Source organism: Dipodomys spectabilis, unplaced genomic scaffold (assembly GCF_019054845.1).
Source record: "Dipodomys spectabilis isolate Male_0828 unplaced genomic scaffold, ASM1905484v1 ptg000046l, whole genome shotgun sequence".
Classification (NCBI taxonomy): Eukaryota; Metazoa; Chordata; class Mammalia; order Rodentia; family Heteromyidae; genus Dipodomys; species Dipodomys spectabilis.
The window spans coordinates 8,562,472-8,585,430 of record NW_024870723.1 but is presented as its reverse complement, the minus strand read 5'-3'; positions in this window follow the sequence as shown (position 1 = coordinate 8,585,430).

The following is a 22,959-nucleotide window of genomic DNA, read 5'->3' as shown; positions in this document are numbered from 1 at the left end:
TAATTTATTTCATTGGTCAGATTAAGGTTCCATTGCAAAGTTATGAGATGAATCTGACATGCAGCTAAAATTGTGATGAATTGGGCTGTGAAGGTGGCTCAGTGGTAGAGTGCTTGCCTTGCATGCCTGAGGCCCTAGGTTCAATTCCTCAGCACCACATAAGCAAAAAGAAAAAAGCCAGAAGAGGCGCTGTGGCTCAAGTGGTAGAGCGCTAGCTTTGAGCTGAAGAGCTGAGGGACAGTGCCCAGGCCTGGAGTTAAAGCCCCACAACCGGACCCCCCCTAAAAAAAATTGTGATGAATTACACGTTGTAGTAGGAGCATATTTTGGAACCTACATATATACCTTCATCAAAATGCATGCCCATGAAATAGATTTGAGAAGCTATATTCCCATAGGTCCTTTGTTATACTTGTCTACTAATTATTCGAAGGAAAAGGTGCTCTGTCACTTAAAAAATGAAAAAACAAAAACTTCGTACCCATATCTGCTTCCTCAATATTTCCATAAAATACATCGCCCACTCACTATTTTCCTTCAGGATTGCCCTAGGATCTCTGACTTTCTTTTTGCCTCCCTGGCTCAACTTCTTTGTCTGTTGCAAGGGGGAAGTTCCTTACTGTCATGCTAGTCAACAAAAATGAACACACAAATTACCAGCTCTTCTGGGACACAGCAAAGGCAGTACTCAGAGGCAAGTTTATAGCTCTGAGCTCCTACATCAACAAATGGGAGATATCTGAAACTAACAATTTAATGAGACATCTGAACCTCCTTGAAAAAGAGCAGCAAGATAAACCCCAATCCAGTAGATGGAAAGAAATAATTAAAATTAAATCAGAATTAAATGAATGAGAATCCAAAAAAACTATAGAAAGAATCAACAAAACAAAGAGTTGGTTCTTCGAAAAAATTAACAAAATTGACAGACCTTTAGCAAATCTTATCAGAAAAAGAAGAGAACACACCCAAATAAATAAACTCAGAGACGAGAATGGAAACATCACCACGGAAACAACCAAGATTTAAAACATTATTAGGGAATATATAAAATTAACCCCCCAAAATCAATGGCCTTTCTGTATGCCAACAATGAGAAAAGTGTGGCTGAAATTAGGAAAGCAACTCCATTTGTAATAGCCCCACAAAAAATAAAATACCTAGGAATTAACTTAACCAAAGAAGTGAAGGACCTCTATGATGAAAACTTTAAAATCTTGAAAAAGGAAATCAACACAGAACTTAAAAAATGGCAAAACCTCCCATGCTCCTGGATTGGAAAGATTAACATCGTGAAAATGTTAATACTTCCCAAGGCTATCTACAAATTAAACGCCATACCTATAAAAATTCCAAGCTCATTCTTCAAGGAAATAGAAGAGGCAATCCAAAAATTCATATGGAACAATAAAAGACCCCGAATAGCAAAGACGCTCCTCAACGGAAAGAACACTGCTGGAGGAATATCAATACCAAATTTCAAACTCTACTATAAAGCCATAGTAATCAAAACAGCTTGGTATTGGCATAAGAACAGACCTCAGGACCAATGGAATAGAATTGAAAACCCAGAAATGAACCTACAGACCTATAGCCATCTAATCTTCGATAAGGGAGCTAAAACAATAGAATGGAAGAAAGACAACCTCTTCAGTAAATGGTGCTGGCAAAATTGGTTAACTACTTGTAGAAAACTAAAGCTAGATCCTTATATATCACCCTGCACCAGAATCAACTCCAAATGGATCAAAGACCTCGAAGTCAAAGCAGACACTCTGAAAACATTACAGGATGGAATAGGAGAAACCCTAGGTCTCCTTGGCTTAGGCTGAAATTTTCTGAACAGAGACCCGGAAACACAACAAATCAAAGGAAGGTTGGACAAATGGGATTGCATAAAGTTGCAGAGCTTCTGCATGGCAAAGGACATAGCTAGCAAGATCAATAGAAAGCCCACGGATTGGGAGAAGATCTTTACTAGCCATACAACGGACAAGGGTCTCATATCTAAAATATACTTGCAACTCAAAAAATTAAACCCCCCAACAACAAATCCTCAAAGAAACAACTGCCCAATAAACAAGTGGGAGAAAGACTTAAAGAGAAACTTCTCTGAAGAAGAAAGAAGGATGGCCAATAGACACATGAAGAAATGCTCAACATCCCTAGCCATAAAAGAAATGCAAATCAAAACAACATTGAGATACCACCTCACTCCAGTTAGAATGGCAAAAATCAAGAACTCTAACAACAACAGATGCTGGAGGGGATGTGGACAGAAGGGAACCTTACTTCATTGTTGGTGGGAATGTAAACTTGTTCGACCACTTTGGAAAACAGTACGGAGGTTCCTCAAAAGACTCCATATAGAACTCCCTTATGACCCAGCAATCCCACTTTTGGGCATTTACCCAAATGTTTACAAACAAGACTACACTAAAGCTACCAGCACAACTATGTTTATTGCAGCATTATTTACCAAAGCTAAGATCTGGAACCAACACAGATGCCCCTCAGTAGATGCATGGATCAAGAAAATGTGGTATATATACACAATGGAATTCTTTGCCTCCATCAGAAATAATGACATTGCCCCATTTGTTAGGAAATGGAAAGACTTGGAAAAAATTACATTAAGTGAAGGAAGCCAGGCCCAAAGAAACATAGGCCCCATGGTTTCCCTTATTTGCAATATCTAGTATGTGTATGAGTCAAGTGGAAAAGGTCAGATAATGTGATGTTAGGAAAATGAACCCTTAGATATGTATTTTAACGTTTTTTTCTTTCATGCATGTGTTTCTAACGCATTTATAAGATTATTTCTTTGTTGCTTTGTATGTCCCTCCCCCACAGTATAACCCCTGCTTTCACTATATTTGATGTCAGTATAACTTGTGGGGAAAAAGAAGTCGTTTAAGGATACAGGTGGACCTGTTGCAAAAATGAGAAGTACAAGTTGTCTTGTCCAAAACGAGCTTTACAATGTCAGTGGGGGGGAGGGATTGGGACTGGGGTGGGGGGGGAGGCTGGGAAGGGATGTGAAGTGTAAACAAAGGAGGAGGCTGCAATGCTTGGTAAGAAATGTATGCATTATCCTGCCCATGTAATTGTAACCCCTCTGCACAGTATGTTCACAAATAAAATAAAATACAAAAAAAATAATCCTGGCAAGAAAGAACAGATGTCATAAGTGGCATCTTTCTCTGTATCCATGTATCATGAAAACAGCTGTAAGAAACACCTGATTTTATTCATAGCCATGACTCAAGTAGAATTGGGAGAGAGGGTATCAACAAGAGAAGCCTTGAGATCTGCCATAGCAGAACAAAGCCCAATGTGAATGGCATAGGCTTCCAGGGACGCAGGGGAGTAGCCTTCACTAAACACGCCACTAAATAACTCTAATCCTTGTGGAAAAAAGGCAAAGGTGCTCTCTTCCAGTTCCCCTTCAAGCCTCTTAAATGGGGAAGGGAAAGATAAAAGCTGCAGCCTCTTCCTAGATGGGGCTCCTCTCCTGTCCTTACCACAGTCCTGCTCAGAGTCTCTCACAGCAGAACTAGAACTGAGCAGGGTTATGGGCTGACTCCCCTTTGGTGTGCTATATGAGACCAGCTGACTTTCCTTCAACCTAGTGCTTTAAAACTCCCTTTTAAAATAAAATTGAGCAAAGGAAGCCAATATCAAGGAAAACTTAAGACAAAGATTAGGAAGAAACACTTGGAATAGCTGGTGTTGGGGTCCTTTCCTCTGATTCATTTTACTGTGGATGAAAGGGAGGAGTCCACAGAGGGGAAGCAATTACTACAGGAAGGTTAAAGGGTAATAAGCAGCCAAGGTAGATCCCTGTTAGTCTGTGACCTTCCAATGAGAAGTCCCCCGAGGAAGAAAACCCTCCTTGCCAGAGGGTATATTGAACAGAAAAGAGTGGTAGACCTAAAGGATTCAGCAGGGCCAAGACATAACTTGTTTATGGTTCCCTGCACACCAAGGGCAATGGTAGAAAGCTATGGACAGTAGACAGGAGAGAAAGAAGGACACGTAGTCCTTCTTTTCTCCCAGCCCCTCTCATTCAGATACCAAGAACTTGACAAGAGCAGCATTTGGGATTGAGGGGACAACACAGGTATGCCTAATGACAATGACCCTGCCTTGGAGAAAGTGGTCATCTGTTCAAGCTCCACAACTAAGAAGAGAAAAGAAAAGAAGAGAAGAGAAAAGAAATGTACTGACTGCCTTACTCGTGTACCTGTAATCCCTCTGAGCAGCATCTTTACAATAAAATTTTTAAAAAAACCTTCAAAAAAATCACATAGTACATTATAAATGCCTCCAAATCACTTGAATATTTTGTTCACAATTTTAATAGTAGTTAAACCAAATATACTTACTTGACAATTTCTAATAAGAGTAAGGTAGTGATGGATAGCCATGAGTTAGAAAAATGAGGAAAAAATAACATTGTTCAAAACCAAATGAACTCATTACCTGACATGCAGCTGTAACCCCTGTGTACATCACCGTTACATTAAAAATAAAAATGATAAAAAAAAACAATAGACTTACGTAGAGATGGGATTTAACACTAGACTTATTTATGGATGGGATTTTTGCTTAAAGAAATAAAGAGGGAAATTGATTGAGGATTTTCAATAACAAGGTGATTTGGATCTTGGAATATAAATGTATATATCAGGTGTAGAAAGAGCAAATTTGGTGATAGATAATATAAAAGTAACTTATACGAACAATAAATACCTGTCAATATACTAAGTATCAGTTGCTGAATAGTAGATATGTGAGAACAGGATTAAGTAAGCAGGACGAAGTGAAGGTGGTAAAAAGGGAAATATTTCACATTATCTCCCCAGTTGGTGCCATTATTGGTGATATGTAAGTTAGACCACAGGAAAGGGTCACTGACATGAAGCCAGCTGAGAGATTGTGGAGATTCAGAATCCAAGATGTTAGCTAGATGAACTCTAGATTGTGTTAGTGTTGAAATTTTCTTAAAATGACAAAGAGTGTTAGACCAACATAGAGAAACAATACTAAAGTTTTCAATGATGCAGGGAGAACTAGCAGATCACTGGCAGATTATAGCATCAAGAAGAGAAAAATCTGTGTGAAAGATTCAAAGCAATTTTGAATGTTTGAAAATGTGGTGAAGGAAGGATCTGGAACTGGAATAAACTGGGGAACTGGAAATGCTTAGGAAGCCATAGACCCTTAGTCTCTTGCTCTTGCATGAAAGACTTAATCCTTAGTATTGATTCCCTTCATCAGTTGGACTCATTTCCCTTCAACTGTAGGGCAATCTCTTCCTGCCTGTCCAAGGTAGTATTGAGCCATGTCCACCATGATATCAAGGGAATGGGAACACACAGTACACACACTGCTTCTCAGGCCAACCCTCACATAGACAAGAATGTGATATGTTTCTTTTTTGGTGTTGTGGATGTTTGAACTGATGGCTTTCCTTATGTTTAAGCACAAGATGACCTACTTGCTGGACAGGCTCTATTCCACTTGAATTCTTGAGCCCCCATCCAAGCACAGTTTGCTGCAGGTTTATTCTTGATTGATTAATTGATTGTTTTTTGTTTGTTCAGGTTTCAGTGATTGACTGATTTTTATATTTAATTGGTCATGCTTCTGGGCCTACGTGCTCTCTATGAGCTCTTCAGCTCACATGGTTGCTCTACCTTTTGAGCCACAGTGCTACTTCTGAATTTCTGGTGGTTAATTGGAGCTAAGTGTCTCATGAACTTTCCTGCCCTGACAGACTTTGAACCCCAATCCTTAGATCTCAGCCTCCTGAGTAGAGAGGATTATAGGCATGAGCTACTGGTGCCTAGGTGCTGCAGTTTCTTTTGAGATTGAGTCTCACTTGTTTTCCTGGTCAGCTGGATCACAGCCCCTACTGAAGATCTCATATAGCTAGGATGACAGGCACACACCACCATGCTAGGCCTTTTCTGTTGACATGGGGGTTTGTGGATTTTTTCCTTGGGCTGGAATGCAAGTCCAGTTCTCTCAATCTAGCTTCCTGTGTAGACTGGGATGGCAGGAGCAAGTGTTCTCACCTGGCTGCCAATGAAAATGAGGTCATGAGAACTTTGGTGTGAACTCTTTGTCCTCAAGCTGTGATCTTTGTCCTTTTTATCTCTCAAGCATCTAGGCTAACAAGCATGACTAGCCAGGGCCCCAAGAAAAACAAATCCTTAGCTGACTAAATTTTCAATGTTATTTTCAATGTTATTATAACAAATTTTCAATGTTATTTTCTTCCAATACAATTTAGTGTTTATATTCTCCTTATTCTGAAGAATTTAAACTTTCCCAATTCTGAATATCTGGATTTTTCCATTGAATATTTTCAGAGCATGATTGCCTCTGGGCAGCTGATAATTGGGGAAGTGAACTTGTGGAGAAGGGTAGGACTATGGTGTGTGCCTCCTGCCCATCTCTGCACTGGAGGAATTCTTGAATGGAGAAAGGAGATTTTCAGAAAGGCTATAGCACTGAGTTGAACAGAAAGGCTAGAGAATGTCAGTAAGGAACTTCCACCTTGCAACAGACAAAGAAGTTGAGCCAGGGAGGCAAAAAGAAAGTCAGAGATCCTAGGGCAATCCTGAAGGAAAATAGTGAGTGGGCGATGTATTTTCTGGAAATATTGAGGAAGCAGATATGGGAACGAAGTTTTTGTTTTTTCATTTTTTAAGTGCCAGAGCACCTTTTCCTTCGAAGGATTAGTAGACAAGTATAACAAAGGACCTATGGGAATATAGCTTCTCAAATCTATTTCATGGGCATGCATTTCGATGAAGGTATATATGTAGGTTCCAAAATATGCTCCTACTACAACGTGTAATTCATCACAATTTTTTTTAGGGGGGGTCCGGTTGTGGGGCTTTAACTCCAGGCCTGGGCACTGTCCCTCAGCTCTTCAGCTCAAAGCTAGCGCTCTACCACTTGAGCCACAGCGCCTCTTCTGGCTTTTTTCTTTTTGCTTATGTGGTGCTGAGGAATTGAACCCAGGGCCTCAGGCATGCAAGGCAAGCACTCTACCACTGAGCCACCTTCACAGCCCAATTCATCACAATTTTAGCTGCATGTCAGATTCATCTCATAACTTTGCAATGGAACCTTAGTCTGACCAATGAATTAAATTAGCTTTTACTTTTGTCTTTTTTCCTTATGTCCCGGGTATCATTTTCCTGACATCGCATTATCTGACCTTTTCCGCTTGACTCATACATGTACTAGATATTGCAAATAAGGGAAACCATGGGACCTATGTTTCTTTGGGCCTGGCTTCCTTCACTTAATGTAATTTTTTCCAAGTCTTTCCATTTCCTAACAAATGGGGCAATGTCATTCTTTCTGATGGAGGCATAGAATTCCATTGTGTATATATACCACATTTTCTTGATCTGTTCATCTACTGAGGGGCATCTGGGTTGGTTCCAGATCTTAGCTATGGTAAATAATGCTGCAATAAACATAGTTGTGCTGTAGCTTTAGTGTGGTCTTGTTTGTAAACATTTGGGTAAATGCCCAAAAGTGGAATTGCTGGGTCATAGGGGAGTTCTATATAGTTTTTTTTTTTTTTTTTGTCGGTCATGGGGCTTGAACTCTGGGCCTGGGCATTGTCCCTCAGCTCTTCAACTCAAAGCGAGCGCTCTACCACTTGAGCTACAGTGCCACTTATAGGGGAGATCTATGTGAAGTCTTTTGAGGAACCTCCATACTGCTTTCCAAAGTGGTTGAACAAGTTTACATTCCCACCAACAATGAAGTAAGGTTCCTTTCTGTCCACAGCCCCTCCAGCGTCTGTTGTTGTTAGAGTTCTTGATTTTTGCCGTTCTAACTGGGGTGAGGTGATATCTCAATGTTGTTTTGATTTGCATTTCTTTTATGGCTAGGGATGTTGAACATTTCTTCATGTGTCTATTGGCCATCCTTTTTTCTTCTTCAGAAAAGTTTCTCTTTAAGTCTTTCGCCCACTTATTTATTGGGCAGTTGTTTCTTTGAGGATTTGTTGTTCGGGGGTTTAATTTTTTGAGTTCCAAGTATATTTTAGATATGAGACCCTTGTTCGTTATATGACTAGTAAAGATCTTCTCCTAATCTGTGGGCTTTCTATTATCTTGCTAGTTATGTCATTTGCCCTGCAGAAGCTCTGCAACTTTATGCAATCCCATTTGTCCAACCTTCCTTTGATTTGTTGTGTTTCCAGGTCTCTATTCAGAAAGTTTTGGCCTGATCCAAGGAGACCTAGGGTTTCTCCTATTCCATCCTGTAATGTTTTCAGAGTGTCTGCTTTGACTTCAAGTTCTTTGATCCGTTTGGAGTTGATTCTGGTGCAGGGTGATATATAAGGATCTAGCTTTAGTTTTCTACATGTAGTTAACCAATTTTGCCAGCACCATTTACTGAAGAGGCTGTCTTTGTTCCATTCTATTGTTTTATCTCCCTTATCGATGATTAGATGGCTATAGGTCTGTAGGTTCATTTCTGGGTTTTCAATTCTATTCCATTGGTCCTGAGGTCTGTTCTTATGCCAATACCAAGCTGTTTTGATTACTATGGCTTTATAGTAGAGTTTGAAATTTGTTATTGATATTCCTCCAGCAGTGTTCTTTCCGTTGAGGAGCGTTTTTGCTATTCGGGGTCTTTTATTGTTCCATATGAATTTTTGGATTGCCTCTTCTATTTCCTTGAAGAATGAGGGTGAAATTTTGATAGGTATTGCGTTGAATTTGTAGGTAGCCTTGGGAAGTATTAACATTTTCACGATGTTAATCTTTCCAATCCAGGAGCATGGGAGGCTTTGCCATATTTTTAGTTCTGTGTTGATTTCCTTTTTCAAGATTTTAAAGTTTTCATAGAGGTGCTTCCCTTCTTTAGTTAATTCCTAGTTATTTTATTTTTCGTGGGGCTATTACAAATGGAGTTGCTTTCCTAATTTCAGCCACACTTTTCTCATTGTTGGCATACAGAAAAGCCTTTGATTTTGGGGGGTTAATTTTATAACCTGCTACTTTACCAAAGTTTTGAATCAGCTTGAGTAATTTGGGAGTGGAGTCTATGGGATTCTTTAAATACAAGATCATGTCATCTGCAAAGAGGGAGAGTGTTATTTCTTCTTTCCCTATTTGGATCCCCTTTATGTCTGCATCTTGTCTTATTGCTGTAGCTAGGCATTCTAATACTAGATTGAAGAGAAGTGGAGAGAGTGGGCATCCTTGTCTTGTTCCTGAGTTAAGAGGAAATGGCTTTAGTTTTTCACCATTGAGTATAATGCTGGCTGTAGGTTTGTCATATACAGCCTTTATTGTATTGAGAAATGTTCCATGGATTCCTAATTTTTCCAAAACCTTCATCATGAAGGGGTGTTGGATCTTGTCGAATGCTTTTTCTGCATCTATTGAGGTAACCATGTGGTTCTTATTCTTGCTCCTGTTGATGTGATGAATAATATTAATTGATTTGGGTATATTGAACCAGCTTTGCATCCCTGAAATGAATCCTGTTTGATCGTGGTGTATGATTTTTTGGATGAATTGTTGAAGTCGATTGGCCAAAATTTTGTTGAGAAGTTTTGCATCAATATTCATCAAAGAAATGGGTCTATAGTTCTCTTTCTTTGATGAGTCCCTGCCTGGTTTTGGGATGAGGGTTATGATGGCTTCATAGAATATGTTCGGTAGTGAGCTTTCTCTTTCAATTTCATTGAAGAGTTGGAGGAGTATTGGTGTGAGCTGTGCTTTGAAGGCCTTGTAAAATTCCGCTGTAAAACCATCTGGTCCTGGACTTTTCTTACCTGGGAGGACTCTTATTGCTGTTTCTATTTCAGTACTTGATATGGGCCTGTTAAGATAGTTTAACTCATCTTGGTTCAGTTTTGGCATGTCAATATTTGCTAGGAAAAGGGCCAATTCTGTCAAGTTCTCAAACTTATTAGCATAGAGTTTTGAGAAGTATTCCCGTATAATGTTCTGAATCTTGGTTGTTTCCGTGGAGATGTTTCCATTCTCATCTCTGAGTTTATTAATTTGGGTGTGTTCTCTTCTTTTTCTGATAAGATTTGCTAAGGGTCTGTCATGGAGGCTGAACAACACACTACTGAATCATGAGTGGGTCATAGAAGAGATTAGAAAGGAAATTAAAATGTTCATGCTATTCCACAAAAATGAACACACAAATTACCAGCTCCTCTGGGACACAGCAAAGGCAGTACTCAGAGGCAAGTTTATAGCTCTGAGCTCCTACATCAACAAATTGGAGAGATCTGAAACTAACAATTTAATGACACACCTAAAGCTCCTTGAAAAAGAGCAGCAAGATAAACCCCAATCCAGTACCCGGAAAGAAATAATCAAAATTAAATCAGAATTAAATGAATTAGAATCCAAAAAAACTATAGAAAGAATCAACAAAACAAAGAGTTGGTTCTTCGAAAAACTTAACAAAATCTGGCTTGTACTCTTTCAGTAAGGCTTTGTTCAAGGGCTTCAGGATGACATCCTGTGTCTTCTTCTGATTCCTCACATGGGTCAGAAGGGGAGAGAACATCAAGCCCTGGGCAAAGTGCCCCCTTCCCACCAGTCTGTGGCCAGCAATACCCTGAAGACACTCATGCTCAGAAAGGGAATCAGCCACTGTGTGATGGGATGATTCAAGTCTTCCTTCCTGAGTGTGGTCTCAGAAGATAGCATGGGCCATGTCCATTTCTAGCCACTCTCATCAGCAGTGTGACACCTCCTCCCAGGCAGGATCATGTTCAGGTCTTGTGGCTGTAGGTTAACAGAATCAAGTAGGCATGGGCCTAGGTCTCACCAGAGAGGTTTGCCCAAGCCCAAGAGAAGGAGCAGGCCCAGAGCCAGGGACCCATTGCCTCCTACCAGTCAGGTCCCCACTGGGCTGGAGGCCGCACTGGTAGAGGATACACCTTTAGCCTTCTCCAGCTCCCCTGAGTCTCTGAGCAGAGCACACAGGAAGACACATTCTCCCAGCTGGCTGCTAATGACAGCCACTCCCTCTCGTGGCCTGGAGAGGACTGAGCATGATGGAAAGTCATGGAATCTCCATGAGGAAAGAGATAAATGACTCCTGATCCCTTGAAGACTTGGAAGATGAAAAAGGCTTCTCCTGAACAAGGCCAGTTCACCTGTGAAAAGCCTCTGCTGTTTCAGGTTATGTAATACCCAGAATCCTACCATCCTAACTCTGAGGCTCTGAATCTACCTCACTCTGAGGAAAGTCAAGAAGGTTCCTGTTGCATTGTGCCTTATCTAGTCAAAGTCTTCATCTCCTTGATCCATGTATCTGCCTTCTTGACTCTCCAGAGGCCCTGAGGTGGTTTTACTCATGTCCGTGGCTGGGTCCACTGTTCCTCCCTCCTTGCTGTGAGGTCTAGACCTGAGCACTGCCCACTGCCTCCAGCATGCTGGGTTTCTGCGGTCTCTACTAAAAGACCAATTTCAGGAGGGAAGCAAATGGACCTGGAGATGGCCACTGGTCTGTATCCTGACTTGTTGAAGACAGCAGGGGTGTGTCATACTGCCCCACTCACCATGAAACTTTGGACACCTTTTCTGTGTGCTCACGTATGCTCACCCTGATGAGACAGGTGTCTCCCACCTGCTTGTTATTTGGAACCAACGGGTAGCTGTTGCTCTCCCCACCTAAATTCCAACTCTGACTATTGTTTGTCTTAGCCTCAGGTGTATTCGAGGTTCAAGAGCAGGCTGGGCTTTTGCAATTTAAGAGCATTCCAGAAGTCCCTGGAGAGGATGATTTGCAGAACCTGATCTGGAAAGACAGCAACATGAGGAGAGGCCTTGACATAGATGGGTGTCCCAGCCTGGGAGGAAGGTCTAGGGCCTTCCAAAACTGTATGATGTGAACAGGAGCTGGGCTTTCCAGACCTCTTGGCTGCACCTCCATTGGATAAGTTAGGAATGGACTAGTAGTGCAGGGTGCCACCATTTCCTTCTCTTGGGAGGATTCTCCCTTGAGTCTCCTGTGGAGATCCAGGTGGGAGCTGGTCACACCAGGGCACAGAGGGCCACTGTATGAGGGCTCTTCCACAGTGTCCTGCTGTTGCTGTCAGGGCCACGCTGGAGCTGCTCCTGTGCTGTGGGCTGGGAGCTGCCACTGCCACTGAGGTCAGTGTTGTGACTATGGCGGCTTCAGTCAGGGGATGGCTTGCTGGAGGGAACTTCCCCAAGACAACCCCCCCTGTTCCTGCTCCCCATTACCCTGCTAGCGTGCTGCTCCAGTCTAGGCCTTTCGAAAATCCCGACCCCTATATGAGGGATGCACCCCAGAGACAAGCAAGGGAGGAAAAGCCTAGAGAGTCGAGGCCTCTGAGCCCACAATCAGGGATGCTGTCAGTGGGGAGAAATCAGCATCAGCCTCAGGTGTCGCAGCCCAGAATCTTCCCTGGCCCCTGCCAGTCGGTGCCCATCCACTTACCTCTGTCCTGCCTGTCTAATTTGTGAAAACTTCTTGGTCTTGTGTTTTGTAGTGTCAGTCTGCCTCCTGGGCTCCAGTGCACATGACAGCTCATAGCTAAGACAAGGGGTGGTGGTGAGGTGACCCAGTGCCATGTTTGTTCACTGCCAGAGTGGCTTGCACTTCAGAGCCTGATGGACCATCCTCGTGCGGCCGAACAGAGACTCTGTCAGTTCCCACTCGAATCCATGGTCACACCTCCGGCCCTCCGGACTCCATTGTCAGGATGTCCCCCCTCATTCAGCCAGTGTCTGACAACCCACCTGGCTTCCTCACTGAGCCACTCCAGAATTTTCTGCTTCTTTAGGTGATGAAATCTGCAGGTTTGTTGCAGGTCTTTCAGGTCTTAGATGATCTCATTTTCCTGGTCTTGAGGAGCACAAGAGCAGTGACAGGGCAGGACTGGCCTGGCCTGGGCTTTGCTGGCTGAGGAGGGACCCAGCTCCTCTACCAGCTCTGCCCACCAACCCGCCATTGAGTCCCCCAGACTTGTGTGGGATCTCACACTCAATGTCCAGGCTGCTCTGTCTGGAGAGCTGATATTCACCTGAATTAATTTCATCATATGTGTTTTGTCCTAGTATTCAGAGTGCCATGGAGTCAGTATGGGGACCCTCTTCCCTCAGCACACCCAACCAGGGCCACATCAAGCCTGCACAACATGTGTGCATAACAAGAGTAGGGCCTGCATTCAGAGGAGGCTGTGAACCTAGCATCATGTCAGGATAAGGGATTTTGTTGTCTAACCCCTGGGAAGCTGGAGAGTGACTGCAGCATCAGTAAAAAGGCCTTTATTAGGCCAGAAGTTGCTTGTCTTAGGAAAGCCTGGCTTCAGTTGTGCCACACGGACCTGGCTTAAAGGACTTGAAACCCCAGCTGGCGTGTGTGTGTGCACACAGCTCACGGGTCAGGCAGGTTTGGCCAGCAGATGGTCAGAGGGGCATAGGACTGAGCACTGGGCATGGCCAGGGGACTATAAGGAGTGTCAGAGCTCAGGACTCCCAGGGGCCTTTCTTCTCCTCTTGCCAAGGAGCCAACTGGGGCCTGGCTACTCACTTCATGGATATCCTGATATGCAGTATCTATCATCATGAGATCTATCAGGAAGATTCCCAGGTAGGAAATAATGCCCATTGAGATCAGCTGTAGGATTGGGTTGGTGATGGTCAAGGCCCAAGGCCCATCTCATACCCAATCTCACAGGGCATCTCAGTCAGTCTTCAACCTTACAGATGCTCCCATGGCACAGCCACTTGGGAAACCTGTGATCCCCCCTAGTGTCTAGGGCCCGTTCTTGCTGCCTGGTTCTCCAAACTTCCCCACGTCCAAATCTAGGCTGGTATACGCAGATCACAAAATGCTGTAGCACCCCTCTGCCTACTGTGTGCCTACGGGAATCTCTCCTTGCTCTCCTTTCAATAGAAATCAGGTTGTGTTTCTAAACACCTTCAGGATGGCACTGACTCCCCCGTGTTTCCCCTCCACATCTGCCCCCTGTCTTCCCTTCCTCATGTCATAGCTTTGCCAGCAGCTCTTTGCTCTTAGATTAATTATTTGTAGGAGAAGTGATTTTTTCCAGTTTGTGGAATGTGCAGAAGGAGTATCTGTGGGAGGGGCAGAGAGAAGGTGACAGTTGGAAAGTGGGGAGGTGGGAGTTGGATTCCATTTGGTTTTGGAAGGAAGGAAACCATGTGACTCCACAAAAGGGTTGAAAATCGGTTCAAATAGCCCCAAGAATCCACCAGGCAAGAGCAAGTGCTTCTTCCTGTCATAACCATGAGCCATCGCTCTTCAACTAGGCAGCTGTGCTTTCAATTCAAGTGGATGCAGATTCATAGCCACGACAGAAAACCTAGTAAGCTTGTGTGTGTGTGTGTGTGTGTGTGTGTGTGTGTATGTGTGTGTGTGTCTGTGTCTATGTGTGTGTCTGTGTCTGTGTATGCTCAATCTGACAGGAGGTGTCTGAATCCTGATAATAAATACCCACCTGGGCCCAGGGAATGGGGTTTGTGTCCAGGGCTTAGGGAGTGTGACACTTACCATGTTTGTCCATACGGCAACTGCTGTGGGAATAGGGACCCACCTGCAGACCTCTTGCCATGATGTCTTCAGTCGGAAGATGGCCGTGCTCTGTAGGGCAGAGAAGATGGCATGGAGTGAGGAGAAGTTCCTCAGGTCTCGGCAAACTTGGAGAGGAAGGCTGTGTGAGTCTTGCCTGACACATCCGCCTCCTGTTGGCCTGGACAAGAGAGAGATGATGGGAGTGTTTGGAACTGGGCAGGGATTTAGGTCACCCAGGCATGATTACGGTTCCCCTGGGGCTTTAACAACCTTTCTCTAATGTGTGCTGGGTGAGTTAGCAGATCATCCAGAGTCTCCACACAGGAGTGTGCTGGGGAGCTCTTTGTATCTGGAATTGGTAATAGGTGTTGGGTTTAATGGAAGGCAGAGGCTGGAAGGTCAGAGTGGGGCCTCTGTCAGTTACAGGACACCAGAGGTTGTGGGAGGGAGACAGAGTTTGAGCCCTCTATAGGTTAGTAACTGAGTGAGGTGATGGTGGGTGACAATGGTAGGCTTGTGCCCAGGTTCAGTTTCTTTGACTCCTGTAATAGGACTCAAGTGGTGGCTAGGCCACAGAGGCAAGGAGCCCAGCCCCTCATGGTAGGGTCTACGTGTCTGGACAAATAAGCAACTGGCACAAATGAGGTCCGATCTGCTGACCTCAAACTCCCAATGTAAAACCCTAGTTCTCAGTTACATAATGAAAGAACAGGTGTGAAGGTTCCAGCAACCTGAGAGCAGAGGCCTGTGTGGAGGCCGTTTGGAACCAGTCTGCTGAAGGGAGAAATGTGAGTGGAGGGCGTTCAAAGGGTTTCCTCCCGTGACCCTCTAGCTACTTCATATAAGTGGCAACTTCAGAGGGAGTTGTTGGGGGTCCAGGTCCTGAGGTAGTCAGCAAGACTCAAAAAGGAGAGAAGCTCCTTCTTAGTGTAGGGCTAGGGCAGTTAGTAATCAGGAGTTTGGTGGGGATAGTAAAAGCCTTGTGTGTGGCCCAGTTGAATACACAGATAAGTCACTGACTGCTGAACCACCTGTACCTTCCTGGGTGAGACTCGGTATCCCTGGGAGGCCAGAAAGTTACCAAGGGTTACCTTGGTGGGACTACACCATAGTAAATTGCCTGAACCCAAAAGTTTGCCGTCTAGGGTCCTTGGCAGTGAGTTTCATGCATCTAAACAAGGTAGATTGCTGGGCAGTTGTGGCTCACCCCTGTCATCTTAGCTACTCAGAAGGCTCAGATCTGAGGATCACAGTTCAAAGACAACCCAGGCAAGAAAGACCCTGAGACTCTGATCTCCCATAAACCACTCACAGAACACAGAAGTAGCTTTGTGCCTGAAGTCATACAGTGCTGGCCTTGAGCTGAAGAGCTCAGCAACCAGGCCCAGAATTCAGGCCCCACATGTGACAAAAAAAAAAGAGCTCAGTAGTGTAAAATTGTCACTGTCTCTTGGGTTTCCTCAGAAATCAAAGGCTCTCGTGGTAAGGGTTAGATAGTGGGGCAGGCTTTATGGGGGCCCTGAAGCCTTCACGGAGGCTTAGTTGCCTAAACAGAGGAATCTAAGCCTCCGGACTGGTCACTTAATTGGGAGTAGGAATTAGTCTCAGCGGATAGGTGTTGCCTCACCTGCCAGCCAGGGCAGAGCTTAGGTCTGTGAGGGGCATTTGCTGACTTACAGACATGACATTGAGTTTCTCTGGTGCTCCATCCCCATCAGCTCTGATTGCTGGGTATCTCCATGGGAGGTGGGTCCTGCTAGGTCATCAGGTGTTCAGGCTCCTAATGCTCTGTGTCACCTATGGCAGGAAGTGGCGCATATCACTGAGACACTCCCTTCATTGTGGGAAGATAAGATGGCATCCTCCAAGTGTGTTGGGAGTGGTTTCACAGTTGTAGGAAAACATTTACTCTCATCAGAAATGAAAGGACTAGGTGATGGTGAGGGTTGCCTGTTAATATTGAGGGCTCACTTGAATATGTTTTACTTTGTTCTTTTTAAGTATGTTTTATATTGTGAAAATTCTTTACAGGGGTTACAGTTACATGAGTAAGGAAATGAGTACATTTCCTGTTGAGCATTGTACATTCCTCCTTTGTTATTCCCCTACCATCCTTAATACCCACCTCCCTAACTACTCCTATACCACCCCCCTCCAAGTTGTAAAGTTCATTTTCAACATAGTATCTTGTACATCTCATTTTTACAATGGGTCAGTGTATATCACTATTGAAGCATTTTGTTTTTTCCCTTCCCATCCACAACTTAGAGAAATATATATATATACAAGATGCAGGGCATTGGAATCAAATACAGTGAAAACAGGGATTTTACCATGGGGGAGGAACATACAAAGAAACCCAAAAAATCACATAGTACATTATAAAGGCCTCCAAGTCACTTGAATATTTTGTTAATGATTTTAATAGTAGTTAAACCAAATATACTTACTTGACAGTTTCTAATACGAGTAAGGTACGGATGGATAGCCATGAGTTAGAAAAATGAAGAAAAAATAATATTGTTCAAAACGAAATGAACTCATTGCCTGAGTTATGCAGCTGTAACCCCTGTGTACATCACCTTTACATTAAAAATAAAAATGATGAAAAAGAAAACAATAAACTTACGTGGAGATTGAATTTAACACTAGACTTATTTATAGATGGGATTTTTGCTTAAAGAAATAAAGAGGGAAATTGATTGAGGATTTTCAATAACAAGGTGATTTGGATCTTGGACTATAAATGTGTTTATCAGGGGTAGAAACAGCAAATTTGGTGATAGATAATATAAAAGTAACTTATAGGAACAATAAATACCTGTCAATATACTAAGTATCAGTTGCTGAATAGAAGATATGTGAGAACAGGATTAAGTAAGCAGGATGAAGTGAAGGTGGTAAAAAGGGAAATATTTCACATTATCTCCCCAGTTGGTGCCATTATTGGTGATATGTAAGTTAGACCACAGGAAAGGGTCACTGACATGAAGCCAGCTGAGAGATTGTGGAGACTCAGAATCCAAGATGTTAGCTAGATGAACTCTAGATTGTGTTAGTGTTGAAATTTTCTTAAAATGACAGTGTTAGACCAACATAGAGAAACAATACTAAAGTTTTCAATGATGCAGGGAGAACTAGCAGATCACTGGCAGATTATAGCATCAAGAAGAGAAAAATCTGTGTGAAAGAAATTTAAAGCAATTTTGAATGTTTGAAAATGTGGGAAAGGAAGGATCTGGAACTGGAATAAAATGGGGAACTGGTAAAGCTTAAGAAGCCATAGACCCTTAGTCTCTTGCTCTTGCATGAAAGACTTAATCCTTAGTATTGATTCCCTTCATCAGTTGGACTCATTTCCCTTCAACTGTAGGACCATCCTTTCTCTTCCTGTCTGTCAGAGGTAGTATTGAGCCAATTCTAACATGGTATCAAGGGAATGGGAACACACAGTACAGACACTGCTTCTCAGGCCAACCCTCACATAGACAAGAATGTGATATGTTTGTTTTTTGGTGTTGTGGATGTTTGAACTGATGGTTTTCCTTATGTTTAAGCACAAGATGTTCTACTTGCTGGACAGGCTCTAGTCCACTTGAATGCTTGAGCCCCCATCCAAGCACGGTTTGATGCAGGTTTATTCTTGATTGATTAATTGATTGTTTTTTGTTTGTTGAAGTTTCAGTGATTGATTGATTTTTATATTTAATTGGGCATGCTTCTGGGCCTACGTGCTCTCTATGAGCTCTTCAGCTCACATGGTTGCTCTACCTTTTGAGCCACAGTGCTACTTCTTAATTTCTGGTGGTTAATTAGAGCTAAGTGTCTCATGAACTTTCCTGCCCTGACAGACTTTGAACCCCAATCCTTAGGTCTCAGTCTCCTGAGTAGGAAGGATTATAGGCATGAGCCACTGGTGCCTAGGTGCTGCAGTTTCTTTTGAGATTCAGTCTCACTTCTTTTCATGGTCAGCTGGATCAAAAGCCCCTATTGAAGATCTCATATAGCTAGGATGACAGGCACATACCACCATGCTAGGCCTTTTCTGTTGACATGGGGGTTTGTGGATTGTTTCCTTGGGCTGGAATGCAAGTCCAGTTCTCTCAATCTAGCTTCCTGTGTAGACTGGGATGGCAGGAGCAAGTTTTCTCACCTGGCTACCAATGAAATTGAGGTCATGAGAACTTTGGTGTGAACTCTTTGTCCTCAAGCTGTGATCTTTGTCCTTTTTATCTCTCAAGCATCTAGGCTAACAAGCATGACCAGCCAGGGCCCCAATGAAAAACCAATCATTAGCTGACTCCACATGCATATTTTCAATGTTATTTTCTTCCAATACAATTTAGTGTTTACATTCTCCGTATTCTAAGAATTTAAACTTTCCCAATTCTGAATATCTGGATTTTTCCGTTGAATATTTTCAGAGCATGGTTGCCTCTGTGCAGCTGATAATTGCGGAAATGAACTTGTGGAGAAGGGTAGGACTACGGTGTGTACCTCCTTCCCATCCCTATACTGGAGGAATTCTTGAATGGAGAAGGGAGATTTTCAGAAAGGCTATAGCACTGAGTTGAATGGAAAGGCTAGAGAATGTCAGTAAGGAACTTCCACCTTGCAACAGACAAAGAAGTTGAGCCAGGGAGGCAAAAAGAAAGTCAGAGATCCTAGGGAAATCCTGAAGGAAAATAGTGAGTGGGCGATGTATTTTCTGGAAATATTGAGGAAGCAGATGTGGGAATGAAGTTTTTGTTTTGTCATTTGTTTTAAGTGCCAGAGTACCTTTTCCTTCGAGGACTTAGTAAACAAGTATAACAAAAGTCCTATGGGAATATAGCTTCTCAAATCTGTTTCATGGGCATATATTTTGATGAAGGCATATATGTAGATTCCAAAACATGCTCCTATTACAACATGTAATTCATCACAATTTGAGCTGGATTTCAGGTTCATTTCGTAACTGCTGATACCTTGCATGAGAAATCTAATCTGACCAATGAATTAAATTAGCTTTTACTTTTGTCTTTTTTCCTTATGTCCCGGGTATCCCCTCTGTTTATCTTCTTTTGTTCCTATGCTTGTTTGATGTTTTATTGACATGTTACTGGAAGCACTAGATATATACAAAATATTCATATTCTATTGCCAAGACAATATACAGAGGGCTTTCAGTTATATGTTAGGTAATGAGTAAATTCCTAGTCAATCTTGTTATCCCACCCTTAAAAGTTCTACTACTTTGCTTTTCTCCTACCCCACTCCACACTCAAGTTGTACAGATCGTGTCCAACATATTGTCTTGTGCATATGGCTTTTGCATTAGTTTCCTCCTTATGATTTTTTTAATTCCTTCCCTTTTCTAAATCCAATAAGCGTTATATAGTATACCAGTTACCAGAATCAAATACAAGAACAACAGAGATTATATCAAAGGTGGAAGAATATACAAAAGAAACAAAAAATACCAAAGTTAAGAAACAAAGAAAAACCTCTTGTGTCTGTGTCCTGCAGTTCATTCCTCATAGCTTCATCTTTTTTGTAAGATTTTTATTTTAAAAATACTGTACCGTGTGGTTACAGTTACCTGAGCAAAGTAATGAGTACGTTTCCTATTGAGCATTGTTGCCTCCTGCTTGGTTACAGTTACCTGAGCAAAGTAATGAGTACGTTTCCTATTGAGCATTGTTGCCTCCTCCTTTGTTTTTCCCCTACCACCCTTCCCTCCATCTCCAAGTTACACTCCCCCTTTTCTCTGCCCCCCACCCACCAAAATTGTAAAGTTCATTTTTCAGCACAGTGTCTTGTGCATCTCATTGTTGCAATGGCCAACCTGTATTCCTATTTAAACATTTTGCTTTTTTCCCTTCTCTTCCCAAAATTATACCAACAACAAATAGAGTCAAAACAGGGGTTATACCATGGCTGGAGGGGATGTGGCCAGAAGGGAACCCTACTGCGTTGTTGGTGGGAGTGTAAACTTGTTTAACAACTTTGGAAAGTAGTATGGAGGTTCCTCAAAACACTCCACATAGAGCTCCTCTATGACCCATCAATCCCATTTACGGGCATTTACCCAAATGATCACAAACAAAGCCATCCTAAAGCTACCAGAACAACTATGTTTATTGAGGCATTATTTACCATAGCGATCAAATCCATTTCACCCCATTGAGAAAATATTTTCCTTTCTCTTCTGCATTCAAATTGAATGGAAACAGGGCAAGGGCCCCCACCTGGAATAACTGCAGTTTCCTTGGTATTCCAGTGCCCTGGATGCAGTCTCTGAGTGGAATGGTTTATCCTGGGTCTTGGCATTGAGGCCATGGCACTATCTGCACTCAGACCAGGACTGAGGGTTGAGGGCTAGCAAATGCCATTCCTATGGGATGTTTGAAACCCTGGGGTTGGCAATGTGCAACACTCATTGTCTCTCAGTCGACGCTCAAGGGAAACTCTGGTGCACCCTAACAAGGCCAGAATAGCTGCAGAGGAGGGAAGGCAAGGTCAGAGCTCAAATGCTCTCATTGGGAAGACAACCTATATAAGTCAGCATGGCTTTGGCAGAGTGTGTCTTGTCGACCTCACAGCATCAGAGCCAGTGATCTGCATCACAGTCATCAAAGTCAGATCCTAATAGAAATGGCAGAGCCAGGGGCAAGTGTGAGCACCATGCCCATTGCTCTAACAAAATGTCAGCTGTTCCTCTATGTCAGAGTACGGAGAATATGTGAAACTCTGAGGGAGTTCCTGGAGGCCAGGTCAGTGTGTCCAGTGGCAGGTATTAGTAGAACACTGAGGATACAGGATCCTTTGTATTTTCCTGGATTGTAGGTGCAACAGAGGAGTTCTGTGGCCTGGGCCACATTTTGACAGCAGAGAGCATTTGTAGAAAAATATCTGAAGTGTGTCTTGGATTGAGTATCCAAGGAAGATGGCTTATTGCCTGGACCACAGAACCACTGTGGTCCTGACATCAGGAGGAGATTGTGGAGAAAAGATCCTGAGTGTTTTCAGGAGTGGAGGTCACTGGTGGTTAGGGTAGGGTATGGCCTGGGCCATTCTTGTCTGGATGTGCTCAACTATAGCCATCCAGACTAAGTAGAGACACTGTTCAGTGTTGTGTGGTCTCCTCTTCCTGTGAAGAGGTTAGGAGCGGGCTCCACATGTGATCTTGGCAGGGTGGGAGAGGTCCTCTTCTGGAGAACAAACTCATATTTTGCTAACACATTCTTGTTCTCAGGCATCCTCAGGCTGGTGGAAGAGGGATAAAGAATTTAATCGGCGTAATGACAGGAATTGAGACACAGCAACCATTTGAGAAGCTCCTACAGACACGTTTTGAGCCAGGAGACTGCCATTTCTGCAGTCAAGCGCCAGAAACACTAAGGTCCTGGGACCCCTGCCTGGGAACAGAGCCTATGGGGAATGTATGTTGTCTTGCTTAGGAAAGAACTTGGGAGTGCAGCTCAAGCAGGCGGTGCTCACTGCTGCCTTCATAATCAGGAACTGCAGACACAGCAGGCTTTCCAGAATGCACAGCATTTCTTAGGAGCACTGTCTTCCTGAGAACACCACCATGGGGCAGGCCTGGACTCAGGCCTCCTGCCCAGGATTCATTCCTGGAGCCTCCAACTCAGTGTTCCCCCAGCACCTAGCAAGACTTGTCTTTCCTACCAGCTCTTCTGTCTCATCAACATCAGCCTCAGGCAGCCCTGGTACCTGCACGCCATCCTACCTGAACCCTGCCAGCCATTCCCCAGGGACTTACATCTTTCTTGCCTTTTGAATTCCTGGGAAGGTCTTGCTCTTGTTTGTAGGGTCGGTCTGCCTCCGGGGCTCCAGTGCACACGATAGCTCATAGCTAAGACAAGGGGTGGCGGTGAGGTGACCAAGTGCCTCGCCTGTTCACTGCCACAGTTGGCTTGAACTTCAGAGCCTGGTGGGTCTCCCACATTCAGCCGACCAGAGTCTCTGTCGGTTCCCACTCACCCATGGTCATACCTCAGGGCCTCTGGACCCCATTCTCAGGATGTTCCCCAGGTCCAACTAGTGTCTGCCAACCTACCTAGCTTCCTCACTGAGCCGCTCCAGGCCCTTGAACCAGGCCAGAAAATTTTCTGCTTTGTTGAGGTGATAATATCTGCAGGTATGCTGCAGGTCTTTCAAATGTTGGATGATCTTATTTTCCTGGTCATGGAGAGCACAAGGGAAGGGACAGGGCAGGGCTGGCCTGGGCTGGGCTTTGCTGTCTAGGGAGGGACCCACCTCCTCTAGCAGCTCTGCCCACCAACACTCCACTGATTCCCCAATACATGTGAGGTCTCACAGTTGTTCCCTCACTCTCAATCCTGGGGCTCTCCTGCATGCTACTACACAGCC